The sequence below is a fragment of the Anomaloglossus baeobatrachus genome, unplaced genomic scaffold (assembly GCF_048569485.1).
Source record: "Anomaloglossus baeobatrachus isolate aAnoBae1 unplaced genomic scaffold, aAnoBae1.hap1 Scaffold_2405, whole genome shotgun sequence".
Taxonomy (NCBI): domain Eukaryota; kingdom Metazoa; phylum Chordata; class Amphibia; order Anura; family Aromobatidae; genus Anomaloglossus; species Anomaloglossus baeobatrachus.
In genome coordinates this window covers 21,755-38,841 of record NW_027442046.1, presented here as the reverse complement: position 1 = coordinate 38,841, position 17,087 = coordinate 21,755, and the positions used below count along the sequence as shown (strand labels likewise).

The 17,087-nt window shown below is 50.7% G+C and overlaps 5 non-coding genes and 4 pseudogenes across 5 annotated transcripts; all 9 read right to left on the bottom strand.

Moving 5' to 3' along the window:
* Nucleotides 1-1,131: 1,131 nt before the first annotated feature.
* LOC142261920 (U2 spliceosomal RNA) lies at nucleotides 1,132-1,327 on the bottom strand. The gene has a single exon (XR_012729436.1). It is a non-coding gene; the product is annotated as a U2 spliceosomal RNA (small nuclear RNA).
* Nucleotides 1,328-2,024: 697 nt separating this feature from the next.
* Nucleotides 2,025-2,166, bottom strand: LOC142261968 (U2 spliceosomal RNA; annotated as a pseudogene).
* A 1,388-nt stretch (nucleotides 2,167-3,554) lies between these two features.
* Nucleotides 3,555-3,758, bottom strand: LOC142262010 (U2 spliceosomal RNA; annotated as a pseudogene).
* A 5,429-nt stretch (nucleotides 3,759-9,187) lies between these two features.
* Nucleotides 9,188-9,291, bottom strand: LOC142261953 (U2 spliceosomal RNA; annotated as a pseudogene).
* A 1,388-nt stretch (nucleotides 9,292-10,679) lies between these two features.
* On the bottom strand, nucleotides 10,680-10,875 carry LOC142261918 (U2 spliceosomal RNA). The gene has a single exon (XR_012729434.1). It is a non-coding gene; the product is annotated as a U2 spliceosomal RNA (small nuclear RNA).
* A 697-nt stretch (nucleotides 10,876-11,572) lies between these two features.
* Nucleotides 11,573-11,714, bottom strand: LOC142261966 (U2 spliceosomal RNA; annotated as a pseudogene).
* Nucleotides 11,715-13,102: 1,388 nt separating this feature from the next.
* Nucleotides 13,103-13,293, bottom strand: LOC142261997 (U2 spliceosomal RNA). Its single transcript, XR_012729475.1, has one exon. It is a non-coding gene; the product is annotated as a U2 spliceosomal RNA (small nuclear RNA).
* A 1,388-nt stretch (nucleotides 13,294-14,681) lies between these two features.
* LOC142261985 (U2 spliceosomal RNA) lies at nucleotides 14,682-14,872 on the bottom strand. Its single transcript, XR_012729465.1, has one exon. It is a non-coding gene; the product is annotated as a U2 spliceosomal RNA (small nuclear RNA).
* A 1,388-nt stretch (nucleotides 14,873-16,260) lies between these two features.
* Nucleotides 16,261-16,456, bottom strand: LOC142261927 (U2 spliceosomal RNA). The gene has a single exon (XR_012729442.1). It is a non-coding gene; the product is annotated as a U2 spliceosomal RNA (small nuclear RNA).
* Between the last annotated feature and the right edge of the window lie 631 nt (nucleotides 16,457-17,087).

Here is a 17,087-nt window from a genome sequence, read left to right as displayed (position 1 = left end):
TCACGATACAAAAAGACGGACAGGACAGGTTGCCTGACTTTCCGTCACTGCCACCCTTTGCCATCCTTACCCGTAGAAAGCCCTTTCATCATCCCCAAACCCTAATCTTTTCCCTTTCCTTCCCAGCCCCCAAACCCTGCCCTCTGTACCCTTCTCACCACCCGCATCCCTTCTCCTGTCATCCCCCTACCACCCGGGAAAAAAAGAGCTTGCCCCCTCCTTACACTAGCCCACCCTCCCACCCAAAGAACAACTTCTGCTGCGCAGCTTGTTTTCTAGGCAGCAGCGCTATTGTGATGTCAGCGGGGGCATTGTGACAAGCCGCCAGTGTTCCGTCTCTTCATGTTGTGCACAGTTCAAACGGAAAATACATCAACAGGCAGACTACAGAAAAGCTTACTATCAAAGGTTAGAGGGGGGCTTTCTCAGAGGGCTTTTTACAGTTTTTCTATTCCCAATTAGCCGTTTAAGTGTACTTATTGAAAGTAGTAATTCTTTCATAGGCCCCCCTTTCTTAGTATTTGACGTTCCTTATATTGCGGTATGAGGCTTTGCAGCAGGTTGCAAACATTCATCACCCATGACTGTCCCCAATTGAGCTCAGAAGCTCAATGTCTATCATGACCTCTCTTTTAGAATGTCCAAGAGCAAGCAAACTATTCCTCCAGGAGAGGGCGCCAACAGACTACTAAAGAGATCATCATTACTCAAAGAAAACCCCAAAAACCAATGCATGATAGGAATAAACAGGTAACTTTCTTTGGAGTGGAAGCGGAGAGATCGCACCAGATGCCAATTCTAGATCTTATCACACCTGTGGTCACTGCAGCAGCAGGTGAATCCACTTTGTCCAAAAGGGATCTATTCCATTCAATTGCAAATGATCTAGATAAGACAGAGAACTGCAGCACGGGACATAGCCGAGTTGATCAGGTTGAGTGGTGATGAGTTTGCTATTTGGATGAATAAAGAAAGTCAAAAGTGTGAAAGATAAAAAACAAAAGGAGGAAGTGTGAAAAGTGAATGGGCCAAATTGAGGTGCATATGAAGACGTATGCTTTCTTCCAATTCATTAAATCGGGCTAATATGAATCAGGTGAATTGAGTTCTGCTTTTGGAAACTGGGTTAAGAAGGGGTGCACCGGTCCTGGAGGTACTGCAATACCAGGTCAATGCGTGGAGTGGACAGAGCAAGCTCTTTTTCCATCTCCCTGTTCTAAAAATCCATTTAATATATGGTCCCCAGATAGGGGACGTATCAGATATTAAACTGATAAGAACAGATTTTTGATTTAATGAAGCTTTCCAAAGCACCGCAAAAATGCATGACCGAAGTCACACCAAAAACAGTGCAAAGGCTAGGATTCGTGTGGACCCCTCCGTGAGAAGAGGATCCCCAAAAATCAACCCCGTCCCTCCGAGCCAGAAGGCCACAGCGAGGGTCAGGGATCTTCGGTGCTCCCCCAAGCCGAAGCCTGGTTGAGCCTTGTTGTTGCTCCCAGCGTCCACCGAGGCATCTTACCCAAGTGGAGTAGGGAGCTACTAGTCGTTGGTTTCGCAGCCGAGACTGCCCGGACCGTCAACCGGTGTTGGTTTCTCAGCCCAAGGCTGACCGGACCTCCAACCGGGTGTTGGTTTCTCAGCCCAAGGCTGACCGGACCTCCAACCGGGTGTTGGTTTCTCAGCCCAAGGCTAACTGGACCTCCAACCGGGTGTTGGTTTCTCAGCCAAAGCTGACCCGGACCTCCAACCGGGTGTTGGTTTCTCAGCCCAAAGCTGACCGGACCTCCGACCGGGATTATAAAAATTTCCCTTCTTAGCCAGAAGGCCAGGATAGGGCAATATGCTTGGAAAGTATGAATAGGCAAGGCGCGGCGTGCGACAGAGTCTGAGGCTTACCAGGGTCCCAACCTAGCAAGTTCAGACTCCCTCCAGGGTGTCCATTCCTGGGTCACATTGCACCATAACCCCCACACTTACTCAGTCTAATAGCCTCAATCCTGGTAGGGCCATGGTTTCCTCTAGATGGATATACTATCCTCCCAAAGTACTAACAAGTGCAACCTTCCAGTGTGCATTGCATCATTGTACTAAGGTGGCCGGAGCCTTAAACCACCTTTTCGAACGATACTACACTTGATCTTAGCCAAAAGGCCGAGAAGCGATAACCAGAATTGGTTTGGGCCTCGAGTGGCACCCTGGCCTATGCCGGACACATCTTAGGGAGAGAGAGCGAGAGGGAGACAAACCCACGCCTACAGAAGACATTTTGTCACCCAAGCCAACCCTTGAAAAGGCTGCTTTGCAGAGCAAAAACAAGAAGAATGGTGCGTTTTGCAGCCGCCGCCCCCCACTGCAATGAATCTGAATAACTCCTCCTTTAGGGCGCAAGCAACTCCCCTCCCCCTTGCAGTCTTTCCAATTCACGATACAAAAAGACGGACAGGACAGGTTGCCTGACTTTCCGTCACTGCCACCCTTTGCCATCCTTACCCGTAGAAAGCCCTTTCATCATCCCCAAACCCTAATCTTTTCCCTTTCCTTCCCAGCCCCCAAACCCTGCCCTCTGTACCCTTCTCACCACCCGCATCCCTTCTCCTGTCATCCCCCTACCACCCGGGAAAAAAAGAGCTTGCCCCCTCCTTACACTAGCCCACCCTCCCACCCAAAGAACAACTTCTGCTGCGCAGCTTGTTTTCTAGGCAGCAGCGCTATTGTGATGTCAGCGGGGGCATTGTGACAAGCCGCCAGTGTTCCGTCTCTTCATGTTGTGCACAGTTCAAACGGAAAATACATCAACAGGCAGACTACAGAAAAGCTTACTATCAAAGGTTAGAGGGGGGCTTTCTCAGAGGGCTTTTTACAGTTTTTCTATTCCCAATTAGCCGTTTAAGTGTACTTATTGAAAGTAGTAATTCTTTCATAGGCCGCCCTTTCTTAGTATTTGACGTTCCTTATATTGCGGTATGAGGCTTTGCAGCAGGTTGCAAACATTCATCACCCATGACTGTCCCCAATTGAGCTCAGAAGCTCAATGTCTATCATGACCTCTCTTTTAGAATGTCCAAGAGCAAGCAAACTATTCCTCCAGGAGAGGGCGCCAACAGACTACTAAAGAGATCATCATTACTCAAAGAAAACCCCAAAAACCAATGCATGATAGGAATAAACAGGTAACTTTCTTTGGAGTGGAAGCGGAGAGATCGCACCAGATGCCAATTCTAGATCTTATCACACCTGTGGTCACTGCAGCAGCAGGTGAATCCACTTTGTCCAAAAGGGATCTATTCCATTCAATTGCAAATGATCTAGATAAGACAGAGAACTGCAGCACGGGACATAGCCGAGTTGGTCAGGTTGAGTGGTGATGAGTTTGCTATTTGGATGAATAAAGAAAGTCAAAAGTGTGAAAGATAAAAAACAAAAGGAGGAAGTGTGAAAAGTGAATGGGCCAAATTGAGGTGCATATGAAGACGTATGCTTTCTTCCAATTCATTAAATCGGGCTAATATGAATCAGGTGAATTGAGTTCTGCTTTTGGAAACTGGGTTAAGAAGGGGTGCACCGGTCCTGGAGGTACTGCAATACCAGGTCAATGCGTGGAGTGGACAGAGCAAGCTCTTTTTCCATCTCCCTGTTCTAAAAATCCATTTAATATATGGTCCCCAGATAGGGGACGTATCAGATATTAAACTGATAAGAACAGATTTTTGATTTAACAGCATCTTTATTATCATGCACTACTCACAAAAAGGTAACAAACCGTGTACAGTGCCGCAGCCCCGTACACACAGAACTATACAATCCTTCTTACATAGCCATAGAGTACGACGCACTAAACTATACATCACACTCCTATGCTTATCCATAACACTCAAGCTGAAAGAAAAAGTTAGACAATAAATAACGACGAACCGGCGATTGGGGGGTGGGGGTAGGGGAAAAGGGGGATAGGGTGGGGAAATCACAGGCCCGAAGCTTTATTGAAAGACGCACATAACGGGAAAAGGAGGGAGGGGGCATGGAAGAGGTCTAAACCTCCTCCTCGGCGCTGTCGTCCGGACTGTCCATGATGGAATAGTCTCTGAGCAGGCTGTGGATCAGCCTGCGGCAATCCTGGATAGACATCCTCTCCCTCTTCAAGATGAGCCGGTTCCTGGCGACCCAAATAGCGTCCTTAAAGCAGTTCATAAGGCGCCAAGCCTCCTGGATGGCTCCAACGGTGTGAGTCCCAGGGAAGAGTCCATAAAGTACGGAATGGTACGATAGGCTCCCTCTGGGGACGGAGTTCCTCAGGTCATCCTCCAGGGCAACCAACAGGCGCTGTGCGAAACGGCAGTCCCAAAAGGCGTGCAGCGATGTTTCCTCCACGAAGGGGCACCTTGGGCAGTACCGGGTTTTGCACAGGTTCCGGGCGTGCATGAATGACCGGACGGGCAGTCCGCCCTGTATCGCCATCCATGACAAGTCCTTGTGCCCGTTGGTCAATCCAGCCGATGACACGTTTGTCCAAACAGTCTCCAGTGTGTCGTGATGAAGTCCTGGAATGTTCTCCATTTCGTCCTTGGCTCTGATGAGTTTGTGGATAGTCTTTGGCTTCCACAAATCAGGCTTGAGTCCCTCCAGTTGGTGTTCCCTCACAAACCGAACCACGTCTCCGTAGAACCATGGCGCCGTCCAGTTGTAGGGGAAGGAGCTGTCCCACTTGTCCCAGCCTAACCGTCTCCAAAGGGGGAGCAGGAAGAAGCGAGACATGGACCCACCCGCGGAACCTCTCTTGACTCGCAGAGTTCGGCGAACGCAGTCACATACGAAGGAGGATCGCAGGAGGGTGGGGATATCGGGTACGCCCTTCCCACCCTTGCGAGGATCCTTGTACATGATGCTCCGCTTTACTCTGTCCATCTTGGATCCCCAGACAAAACGAAACACCGTCCTGGTAATGGCCCTGCACACGGTGGCAAGGGGGGGCCAGGCCTGGGCCGTGTACTGCAGCACGGGCAGTACCTCGTTACGCAGGACCAGTGCTTTGCCCTCACAGGTGAGGCGTCTGAGGCTCCACAGACCGATCCGTTGGGTGATCTTGGTCAAGCGTTCCTCCCAGGACTTGAGGGCTGCTCCTTCCTTCCCGAACCAGACTCCAAGAACCTTGATGAAATCCGGCTGGATGCTGAAAGGGAAGGGGGCGGAAGAGGCCGGCTGCCAGTCCCCGAAGAGCATGGCTTCCGACTTCCCGCAGTTGACTTTGGCTCCCGAAGCCCGTCCGAAGGTCTCACAGGTCTGGACGAGGGTGTCGACTGAGCGCCGGTCCGCGCAGAAGACGGTCACGTCGTCCATGTAGAGCGAGCACTTGACCTCGAAGCGTTCTGGTCCTGGTGCGGTGATCCCTCTGATCTCTCCATTCCGCCGGATAGCCTCTGCAAAGAGTTCTATAACACAAACAAAAAGAAGAGGTGACAGAGGACAGCCTTGTCTGACCCCTGAGAGGACCGGGAAGGGGTCAGTCTTCCAGCCGTTCACCAACACCGAGCTGTGAATATCAAAATACATTAGTTGGACATACAAGCAAAACATGTTACCCAAACCTAACCTGTGCAGAGCTTTGCCCAGGAACTCATGGGAAACACGGTCGAAGGCCTTTTCCTGATCCAACGAGATCAGGGCTGCGTGCACCCGGCGGGCTTTGATGTACTCGACCGTGTCCCGCATGAGAGCCAGGCTGTCTGCGATGCGACGTCCGGGGATGCCGCAGGTCTGATCCGGGTGGATGATCCGTCCGATAACAGTCTTCAATCTCGTTGCCATCGTCTTGGCCAGGATCTTGTAGTCGACGTTCAGAAGGGTGATGGGACGCCAATTCTTCAGGTCGCACCTCTCTCCTTTACGCTTGTACAGGATCGTGACCATTCCTTCCCTCAGAGATGGAGGCATTCTGCCCTCCACCACCATCTCCTCATACAGCCCTAACAGGTCCGGACAGATTAGGTCTCCCAGCGCTACATAGAGCTCTGCTGGGAGGCCGTCACTGCCCGGTGTCCTGCCAGAACTAAAGGATTTGGCGGCCGAGAGCAGCTCGTCCACCGTCAGAGGAACATCCATGGCCGCCGCGTCTGCAGGGTCAAGATGGTTAGTGATACCTGACAGGAACTTATCGGCGGCCTCGGGGTCAGTAGTCTTGCGGGCGTAGAGTTCGCTGTAGAAGTCGCTGACGACCTTCATCACGTTCTCTTTCCCGCGTCGCATGTTTCCACTCTCGTCTCGTAGTTCATTCATGGGCGTGTGACCGGCGTGGAGTTTCCTGAAAAAGAACGAGTTACATTTCTCACCCTTCTCCAGGTTCTCCACTTTGGAACGGAAGACAATTCGCTCGGACTCCTCCTCGAAGTGCCTTTTCAGGCTCCTCTTAGTCTCCTCCAGCTCCTCTCTCACGTCCCAGCCGCATCGAAGAAGGTCCTGCAGGGAACGCAGCTCACGCTGGAGTCTCCTGAAGTCCCTCCTCTTCAGGCACGCCTGTTGTTGACTCTTTGCCTGAAAGAAGAAACGGAACTCGAGTTTAACGTATTCCCACCAGTCAGAAACAGACTGGAAGCCCGCCTTGTAGGCCCGCCACGTGGAGTAGGCAGCTCTAAGCTCCTCCAGAATCTCACCCTTTTCCAGCAGAGAGCAGTTCAGCTTCCAGGAGCCCGGGCCAATGGGGAAGCCCTGGCCCAGCACACCTTGAAAGTGAATGGCTCTGTGGTCAGAGAAGAAGCAGGGGACCATCGAGTGCCCACTCCGCCCAACCGCCCGAGAGGTAAACACAAAGTCAATCCTGGAACGCAGCGAGCCATCGGATCGGCACCATGAATAGTTCACGGATCCGTGTCCGATGGAGCCAACAACGTCCACAAGAGAGGCTTCGGTCACCATCTCAATGAGCAGTTTGGATGTGACGTCCAACTTGGCAGCCGTTCCAGAACTGCGTCCATCCTCCTCAATCGGGCAGTTGAAATCCCCGGCCATCACTACCGTCCTGGCGGTAGCGAGCTGAGGGCGCAGGGCTTGGAGGAGCTCCAGTCGATCGCTCTTCACAGGAGAAGCATACACATTGATGAACCTGACAGGTTCTCCCGCCCAGGTGCCATCCACGAGCAGCAACCTGCCGCAGACGATTTCCTGAACAGAGTCCAATGTGAAGGCGCTTCCCCTGATCAGCACGGCGACCCCCGCGGACCTACAGTCGCCCCCGCCAGACCAGTAGGATGGGCCATGGGTCCACTCCCTGGCCAGATGGTTGAAGGACCTAGAGGAGGGAAGGGAGCATTCCTGCAGGAAAAATACATCACTAGACTGAGTGTTAAGGAACGCAAAAATTGTCTGACGTCGGAACTTGTCTCTGATGCTCCTAACATTAATGGAAAAGATGTTAATGTTAGCAGTCATTGGAGGAAAGAGAAAGTTAGAGCAGGCGGTGTGCCTTAGTTACCACTCCGGTCGGGCGGTTCTTCCTCTTTGGCACCTGCTGGTAAGGGTATCTCCAGCAGACCCTCTTCTGCTAGCTGATCAAGCAGGGATGGTGCCTCAGTGGCTTCCGACTCCTCCATTTCTTCTTCGGCCACAAGGGACTCCACCATCTGCTCCAACACGTCCGGTTCTGGGAGGAGGCCATCCTCCTCTTCCTGGGGTGGGTTAAGGTCCACAATGAACAGCTTGGAAGGTTCTGCGACAGGACTATCTTCCACCTTCCTTTTCCTTTGGCCTGTACCTGAGGAGACAAGAGCTGGAAAATCCTCCTCGGTGAAAAGTGCAAGAGTGCTGAGGCCCTCTGCTCTCATGGTCTGGGGAGGGAGAGTGGGCTTTGGGGGGGGGGTGAGGAGACCAGCTGAGGAGTAGGGAAATGAGGTGGAGGTAGTGGAATCCTCAGTAGGGTTGGCCGGGGGGGGAGGGGTTTGGACAGGGGTGACAGGGGGGGGGACCAGGGAGGGGGCAGCAGTTTTCTTACCCTTCTTTTCCCTGGACTCCGTGGCTGCTGGGGCATCGGCTGGAGCCACGGTCGCCGGGTTCTTGGCCGCCTTGTCCTTGGCCTCTGTGGCCTTGGTCGTAGCTGCCTTGGTCGACGAAGCTGTGACTACCCGATACTGGGTCGCCGCGGCAACCCTTGCCCAGGATTTCTCCCGCTGTGGGCAGTCCTTGTAAAGGTGGTCCGCCTGTCCACATAGGTTGCAAGTCTTCTTCTTTGGGCAGTCCTTGGAGCTGTGTCCTGTCACCCGGCAAACCCTGCAGGCGTCCTCCTTGCAGGTCTTCATCGAATGCCCTTTCCCACCACATTTCCTGCAGTTGTGTGGCATGTCCGGGTAGTAGATGAGACCATAGGAGTTTCCCAGAGAGAATGTCGGGGGCAGGTGCTGGAGACCATCCTCGGATGCTGGTTCCCTGTAGAGTCGAACGGTTACTGACCACTTACCCGTCCAGAATCCGTTGCCGTTAAGGATGTGGGATGGCTCCCTCACCACTGTGCAGAGACGTCCCAGGAACGTGGAGATGTCTCTTCCTGGGGTGTGCGGGTTCCGCATGGAGACCGTGATCCTCTTCTCATCCCTCTGTATAGGACAGGATCCTAAAAAAGAATGAAAAGGGGAGTCCGGCATCGCTGCGTTCATCGCCTCCCAGTATCTCCTGCAGGCATTCACCGTGGCAAAGGTTACCAGAAAAATGCCAGTCATGAAGGTCTGGACACTCAGGGTTTCCGCCCTGGAGAAGCCCTGATCCAGAATCATCTTCTTGCAGAACATGTCGCTGGACATGTCCGGCAACCTACTATCCACCGCCTTTAGCTTCAGGGCGACCGTCTGCCGCATCCAAGGCTCCAGGGTTGGAGCCTTTTCAGGCGGCGTCCGGGCTCCCTCCGGCTGGCTGGCGTCGGAGGTAGGGGCCTCTTGGGCCGAAGAAGCCTCTGGATGAGCCTTCCTGGAGGTCCCTGGGTCCTGAGCCTTCCTGGCTGCCTTCTCTGGCTTGCTTGCCATGGCTGGTTCCTGCTTGAGTTCCCGGAGCTGGATCTTGGATTCTTCTCCGGGTGTCTTCTCCCGCTGTGTTCCTCCTCGAAGTTCCTCTGGTCTCCCCAAGTCTTCTCCGAGCCTTCGTCTTCTTGCTTCTTTCTGCCAAGCTCTTCTTCCGTCCGATCTCCCTCTTTCGGTCTCGGCTGGGCTTCGGAGCTTGTCTCCCTGATCGTATCTCGTCAAGTGTAGCTAGCTCAGTTTGTTCTGATAAGAACAGATACTACACTTGATCTTAGCCAAAAGGCCGAGAAGCGATAACCAGAATTGGTTTGGGCCTCGAGTGGCACCCTGGCCTATGCCGGACACATCTTAGGGAGAGAGAGCGAGAGGGAGACAAACCCACGCCTACAGAAGACATTTTGTCACCCAAGCCAACCCTTGAAAAGGCTGCTTTGCAGAGCAAAAACAAGAAGAATGGTGCGTTTTGCAGCCGCCGCCCCCCACTGCAATGAATCTGAATAACTCCTCCTTTAGGGCGCAAGCAACTCCCCTCCCCCTTGCAGTCTTTCCAATTCACGATACAAAAAGACGGACAGGACAGGTTGCCTGACTTTCCGTCACTGCCACCCTTTGCCATCCTTACCCGTAGAAAGCCCTTTCATCATCCCCAAACCCTAATCTTTTCCCTTTCCTTCCCAGCCCCCAAACCCTGCCCTCTGTACCCTTCTCACCACCCGCATCCCTTCTCCTGTCATCCCCCTACCACCCGGGAAAAAAAGAGCTTGCCCCCTCCTTACACTAGCCCACCCTCCCACCCAAAGAACAACTTCTGCTGCGCAGCTTGTTTTCTAGGCAGCAGCGCTATTGTGATGTCAGCGGGGGCATTGTGACAAGCCGCCAGTGTTCCGTCTCTTCATGTTGTGCACAGTTCAAACGGAAAATACATCAACAGGCAGACTACAGAAAAGCTTACTATCAAAGGTTAGAGGGGGGCTTTCTCAGAGGGCTTTTTACAGTTTTTCTATTCCCAATTAGCCGTTTAAGTGTACTTATTGAAAGTAGTAATTCTTTCATAGGCCCCCCTTTCTTAGTATTTGACGTTCCTTATATTGCGGTATGAGGCTTTGCAGCAGGTTGCAAACATTCATCACCCATGACTGTCCCCAATTGAGCTCAGAAGCTCAATGTCTATCATGACCTCTCTTTTAGAATGTCCAAGAGCAAGCAAACTATTCCTCCAGGAGAGGGCGCCAACAGACTACTAAAGAGATCATCATTACTCAAAGAAAACCCCAAAAACCAATGCATGATAGGAATAAACAGGTAACTTTCTTTGGAGTGGAAGCGGAGAGATCGCACCAGATGCCAATTCTAGATCTTATCACACCTGTGGTCACTGCAGCAGCAGGTGAATCCACTTTGTCCAAAAGGGATCTATTCCATTCAATTGCAAATGATCTAGATAAGACAGAGAACTGCAGCACGGGACATAGCCGAGTTGATCAGGTTGAGTGGTGATGAGTTTGCTATTTGGATGAATAAAGAAAGTCAAAAGTGTGAAAGATAAAAAACAAAAGGAGGAAGTGTGAAAAGTGAATGGGCCAAATTGAGGTGCATATGAAGACGTATGCTTTCTTCCAATTCATTAAATCGGGCTAATATGAATCAGGTGAATTGAGTTCTGCTTTTGGAAACTGGGTTAAGAAGGGGTGCACCGGTCCTGGAGGTACTGCAATACCAGGTCAATGCGTGGAGTGGACAGAGCAAGCTCTTTTTCCATCTCCCTGTTCTAAAAATCCATTTAATATATGGTCCCCAGATAGGGGACGTATCAGATATTAAACTGATAAGAACAGATTTTTGATTTAATGAAGCTTTCCAAAGCACCGCAAAAATGCATGACCGAAGTCACACCAAAAACAGTGCAAAGGCTAGGATTCGTGTGGACCCCTCCGTGAGAAGAGGATCCCCAAAAATCAACCCCGTCCCTCCGAGCCAGAAGGCCACAGCGAGGGTCAGGGATCTTCGGTGCTCCCCCAAGCCGAAGCCTGGTTGAGCCTTGTTGTTGCTCCCAGCGTCCACCGAGGCATCTTACCCAAGTGGAGTAGGGAGCTACTAGTCGTTGGTTTCGCAGCCGAGACTGCCCGGACCGTCAACCGGTGTTGGTTTCTCAGCCCAAGGCTGACCGGACCTCCAACCGGGTGTTGGTTTCTCAGCCCAAGGCTGACCGGACCTCCAACCGGGTGTTGGTTTCTCAGCCCAAGGCTAACTGGACCTCCAACCGGGTGTTGGTTTCTCAGCCAAAGCTGACCCGGACCTCCAACCGGGTGTTGGTTTCTCAGCCCAAAGCTGACCGGACCTCCGACCGGGATTATAAAAATTTCCCTTCTTAGCCAGAAGGCCAGGATAGGGCAATATGCTTGGAAAGTATGAATAGGCAAGGCGCGGCGTGCGACAGAGTCTGAGGCTTACCAGGGTCCCAACCTAGCAAGTTCAGACTCCCTCCAGGGTGTCCATTCCTGGGTCACATTGCACCATAACCCCCACACTTACTCAGTCTAATAGCCTCAATCCTGGTAGGGCCATGGTTTCCTCTAGATGGATATACTATCCTCCCAAAGTACTAACAAGTGCAACCTTCCAGTGTGCATTGCATCATTGTACTAAGGTGGCCGGAGCCTTAAACCACCTTTTCGAACGATACTACACTTGATCTTAGCCAAAAGGCCGAGAAGCGATAACCAGAATTGGTTTGGGCCTCGAGTGGCACCCTGGCCTATGCCGGACACATCTTAGGGAGAGAGAGCGAGAGGGAGACAAACCCACGCCTACAGAAGACATTTTGTCACCCAAGCCAACCCTTGAAAAGGCTGCTTTGCAGAGCAAAAACAAGAAGAATGGTGCGTTTTGCAGCCGCCGCCCCCCACTGCAATGAATCTGAATAACTCCTCCTTTAGGGCGCAAGCAACTCCCCTCCCCCTTGCAGTCTTTCCAATTCACGATACAAAAAGACGGACAGGACAGGTTGCCTGACTTTCCGTCACTGCCACCCTTTGCCATCCTTACCCGTAGAAAGCCCTTTCATCATCCCCAAACCCTAATCTTTTCCCTTTCCTTCCCAGCCCCCAAACCCTGCCCTCTGTACCCTTCTCACCACCCGCATCCCTTCTCCTGTCATCCCCCTACCACCCGGGAAAAAAAGAGCTTGCCCCCTCCTTACACTAGCCCACCCTCCCACCCAAAGAACAACTTCTGCTGCGCAGCTTGTTTTCTAGGCAGCAGCGCTATTGTGATGTCAGCGGGGGCATTGTGACAAGCCGCCAGTGTTCCGTCTCTTCATGTTGTGCACAGTTCAAACGGAAAATACATCAACAGGCAGACTACAGAAAAGCTTACTATCAAAGGTTAGAGGGGGGCTTTCTCAGAGGGCTTTTTACAGTTTTTCTATTCCCAATTAGCCGTTTAAGTGTACTTATTGAAAGTAGTAATTCTTTCATAGGCCGCCCTTTCTTAGTATTTGACGTTCCTTATATTGCGGTATGAGGCTTTGCAGCAGGTTGCAAACATTCATCACCCATGACTGTCCCCAATTGAGCTCAGAAGCTCAATGTCTATCATGACCTCTCTTTTAGAATGTCCAAGAGCAAGCAAACTATTCCTCCAGGAGAGGGCGCCAACAGACTACTAAAGAGATCATCATTACTCAAAGAAAACCCCAAAAACCAATGCATGATAGGAATAAACAGGTAACTTTCTTTGGAGTGGAAGCGGAGAGATCGCACCAGATGCCAATTCTAGATCTTATCACACCTGTGGTCACTGCAGCAGCAGGTGAATCCACTTTGTCCAAAAGGGATCTATTCCATTCAATTGCAAATGATCTAGATAAGACAGAGAACTGCAGCACGGGACATAGCCGAGTTGGTCAGGTTGAGTGGTGATGAGTTTGCTATTTGGATGAATAAAGAAAGTCAAAAGTGTGAAAGATAAAAAACAAAAGGAGGAAGTGTGAAAAGTGAATGGGCCAAATTGAGGTGCATATGAAGACGTATGCTTTCTTCCAATTCATTAAATCGGGCTAATATGAATCAGGTGAATTGAGTTCTGCTTTTGGAAACTGGGTTAAGAAGGGGTGCACCGGTCCTGGAGGTACTGCAATACCAGGTCAATGCGTGGAGTGGACAGAGCAAGCTCTTTTTCCATCTCCCTGTTCTAAAAATCCATTTAATATATGGTCCCCAGATAGGGGACGTATCAGATATTAAACTGATAAGAACAGATACTACACTTGATCTTAGCCAAAAGGCCGAGAAGCGATAACCAGAATTGGTTTGGGCCTCGAGTGGCACCCTGGCCTATGCCGGACACATCTTAGGGAGAGAGAGCGAGAGGGAGACAAACCCACGCCTACAGAAGACATTTTGTCACCCAAGCCAACCCTTGAAAAGGCTGCTTTGCAGAGCAAAAACAAGAAGAATGGTGCGTTTTGCAGCCGCCGCCCCCCACTGCAATGAATCTGAATAACTCCTCCTTTAGGGCGCAAGCAACTCCCCTCCCCCTTGCAGTCTTTCCAATTCACGATACAAAAAGACGGACAGGACAGGTTGCCTGACTTTCCGTCACTGCCACCCTTTGCCATCCTTACCCGTAGAAAGCCCTTTCATCATCCCCAAACCCTAATCTTTTCCCTTTCCTTCCCAGCCCCCAAACCCTGCCCTCTGTACCCTTCTCACCACCCGCATCCCTTCTCCTGTCATCCCCCTACCACCCGGGAAAAAAAGAGCTTGCCCCCTCCTTACACTAGCCCACCCTCCCACCCAAAGAACAACTTCTGCTGCGCAGCTTGTTTTCTAGGCAGCAGCGCTATTGTGATGTCAGCGGGGGCATTGTGACAAGCCGCCAGTGTTCCGTCTCTTCATGTTGTGCACAGTTCAAACGGAAAATACATCAACAGGCAGACTACAGAAAAGCTTACTATCAAAGGTTAGAGGGGGGCTTTCTCAGAGGGCTTTTTACAGTTTTTCTATTCCCAATTAGCCGTTTAAGTGTACTTATTGAAAGTAGTAATTCTTTCATAGGCCGCCCTTTCTTAGTATTTGACGTTCCTTATATTGCGGTATGAGGCTTTGCAGCAGGTTGCAAACATTCATCACCCATGACTGTCCCCAATTGAGCTCAGAAGCTCAATGTCTATCATGACCTCTCTTTTAGAATGTCCAAGAGCAAGCAAACTATTCCTCCAGGAGAGGGCGCCAACAGACTACTAAAGAGATCATCATTACTCAAAGAAAACCCCAAAAACCAATGCATGATAGGAATAAACAGGTAACTTTCTTTGGAGTGGAAGCGGAGAGATCGCACCAGATGCCAATTCTAGATCTTATCACACCTGTGGTCACTGCAGCAGCAGGTGAATCCACTTTGTCCAAAAGGGATCTATTCCATTCAATTGCAAATGATCTAGATAAGACAGAGAACTGCAGCACGGGACATAGCCGAGTTGGTCAGGTTGAGTGGTGATGAGTTTGCTATTTGGATGAATAAAGAAAGTCAAAAGTGTGAAAGATAAAAAACAAAAGGAGGAAGTGTGAAAAGTGAATGGGCCAAATTGAGGTGCATATGAAGACGTATGCTTTCTTCCAATTCATTAAATCGGGCTAATATGAATCAGGTGAATTGAGTTCTGCTTTTGGAAACTGGGTTAAGAAGGGGTGCACCGGTCCTGGAGGTACTGCAATACCAGGTCAATGCGTGGAGTGGACAGAGCAAGCTCTTTTTCCATCTCCCTGTTCTAAAAATCCATTTAATATATGGTCCCCAGATAGGGGACGTATCAGATATTAAACTGATAAGAACAGATACTACACTTGATCTTAGCCAAAAGGCCGAGAAGCGATAACCAGAATTGGTTTGGGCCTCGAGTGGCACCCTGGCCTATGCCGGACACATCTTAGGGAGAGAGAGCGAGAGGGAGACAAACCCACGCCTACAGAAGACATTTTGTCACCCAAGCCAACCCTTGAAAAGGCTGCTTTGCAGAGCAAAAACAAGAAGAATGGTGCGTTTTGCAGCCGCCGCCCCCCACTGCAATGAATCTGAATAACTCCTCCTTTAGGGCGCAAGCAACTCCCCTCCCCCTTGCAGTCTTTCCAATTCACGATACAAAAAGACGGACAGGACAGGTTGCCTGACTTTCCGTCACTGCCACCCTTTGCCATCCTTACCCGTAGAAAGCCCTTTCATCATCCCCAAACCCTAATCTTTTCCCTTTCCTTCCCAGCCCCCAAACCCTGCCCTCTGTACCCTTCTCACCACCCGCATCCCTTCTCCTGTCATCCCCCTACCACCCGGGAAAAAAAGAGCTTGCCCCCTCCTTACACTAGCCCACCCTCCCACCCAAAGAACAACTTCTGCTGCGCAGCTTGTTTTCTAGGCAGCAGCGCTATTGTGATGTCAGCGGGGGCATTGTGACAAGCCGCCAGTGTTCCGTCTCTTCATGTTGTGCACAGTTCAAACGGAAAATACATCAACAGGCAGACTACAGAAAAGCTTACTATCAAAGGTTAGAGGGGGGCTTTCTCAGAGGGCTTTTTACAGTTTTTCTATTCCCAATTAGCCGTTTAAGTGTACTTATTGAAAGTAGTAATTCTTTCATAGGCCGCCCTTTCTTAGTATTTGACGTTCCTTATATTGCGGTATGAGGCTTTGCAGCAGGTTGCAAACATTCATCACCCATGACTGTCCCCAATTGAGCTCAGAAGCTCAATGTCTATCATGACCTCTCTTTTAGAATGTCCAAGAGCAAGCAAACTATTCCTCCAGGAGAGGGCGCCAACAGACTACTAAAGAGATCATCATTACTCAAAGAAAACCCCAAAAACCAATGCATGATAGGAATAAACAGGTAACTTTCTTTGGAGTGGAAGCGGAGAGATCGCACCAGATGCCAATTCTAGATCTTATCACACCTGTGGTCACTGCAGCAGCAGGTGAATCCACTTTGTCCAAAAGGGATCTATTCCATTCAATTGCAAATGATCTAGATAAGACAGAGAACTGCAGCACGGGACATAGCCGAGTTGGTCAGGTTGAGTGGTGATGAGTTTGCTATTTGGATGAATAAAGAAAGTCAAAAGTGTGAAAGATAAAAAACAAAAGGAGGAAGTGTGAAAAGTGAATGGGCCAAATTGAGGTGCATATGAAGACGTATGCTTTCTTCCAATTCATTAAATCGGGCTAATATGAATCAGGTGAATTGAGTTCTGCTTTTGGAAACTGGGTTAAGAAGGGGTGCACCGGTCCTGGAGGTACTGCAATACCAGGTCAATGCGTGGAGTGGACAGAGCAAGCTCTTTTTCCATCTCCCTGTTCTAAAAATCCATTTAATATATGGTCCCCAGATAGGGGACGTATCAGATATTAAACTGATAAGAACAGATTTTGATTTAATGAAGCTTTCCAAAGCACCGCAAAAAATGCATGACCGAAGTCACACCAAAAACAGTGCAAAGGCTAGGATTCGTGTGGACCCCTCCGTGAGGAGAGGGTCCCCAAAAATCAACCCCGTCCCTCCGAGCCAGAAGGCCACAGCAAGGGTCAGGGATCTTCGGTGCTCCCCCAAGCCGAAGCCTGGTTAAGCCTTGTCGTTGCTCCCAGCGTCCATCCAGGCATCTTACCCAAGTGGAGTAGAGAGCTACTAGTTGTTGGTTTCGCAGCCGAAACTGCCCGGACCGTCAACCGGTGTTGGTTTCTCAGCCCAAGGCTAACCGGACCTCCAACCGGGTGTTGGTTTCTCAGCCGAAGCTGACCCGGACCTCCAACCGGGTGTTGGTTTCTCAGCCGAAGCTGACCCGGACCTCCAACCGGGTGTTGGTTTCTTAGCCGAAGCTGACCCGGACCTCCAACCGGGTGTTGGTTTCTCAGCCAAAGCTGACCCGGACCTCCAACCGGGTGTTGGTTTCTCAGCCCAAAGCTGAACGGACCTCCGACCATGATTATAAAAATTTCCCTTCCTAGCCAGAAGGCCGGGATAGAGCAATATGCTCAGAAAGTATGAAAGGGCAAGGTACGGTGTGCTACAGAGCCCAAGGCTCGCCGGGGTCCCAAGCCAGC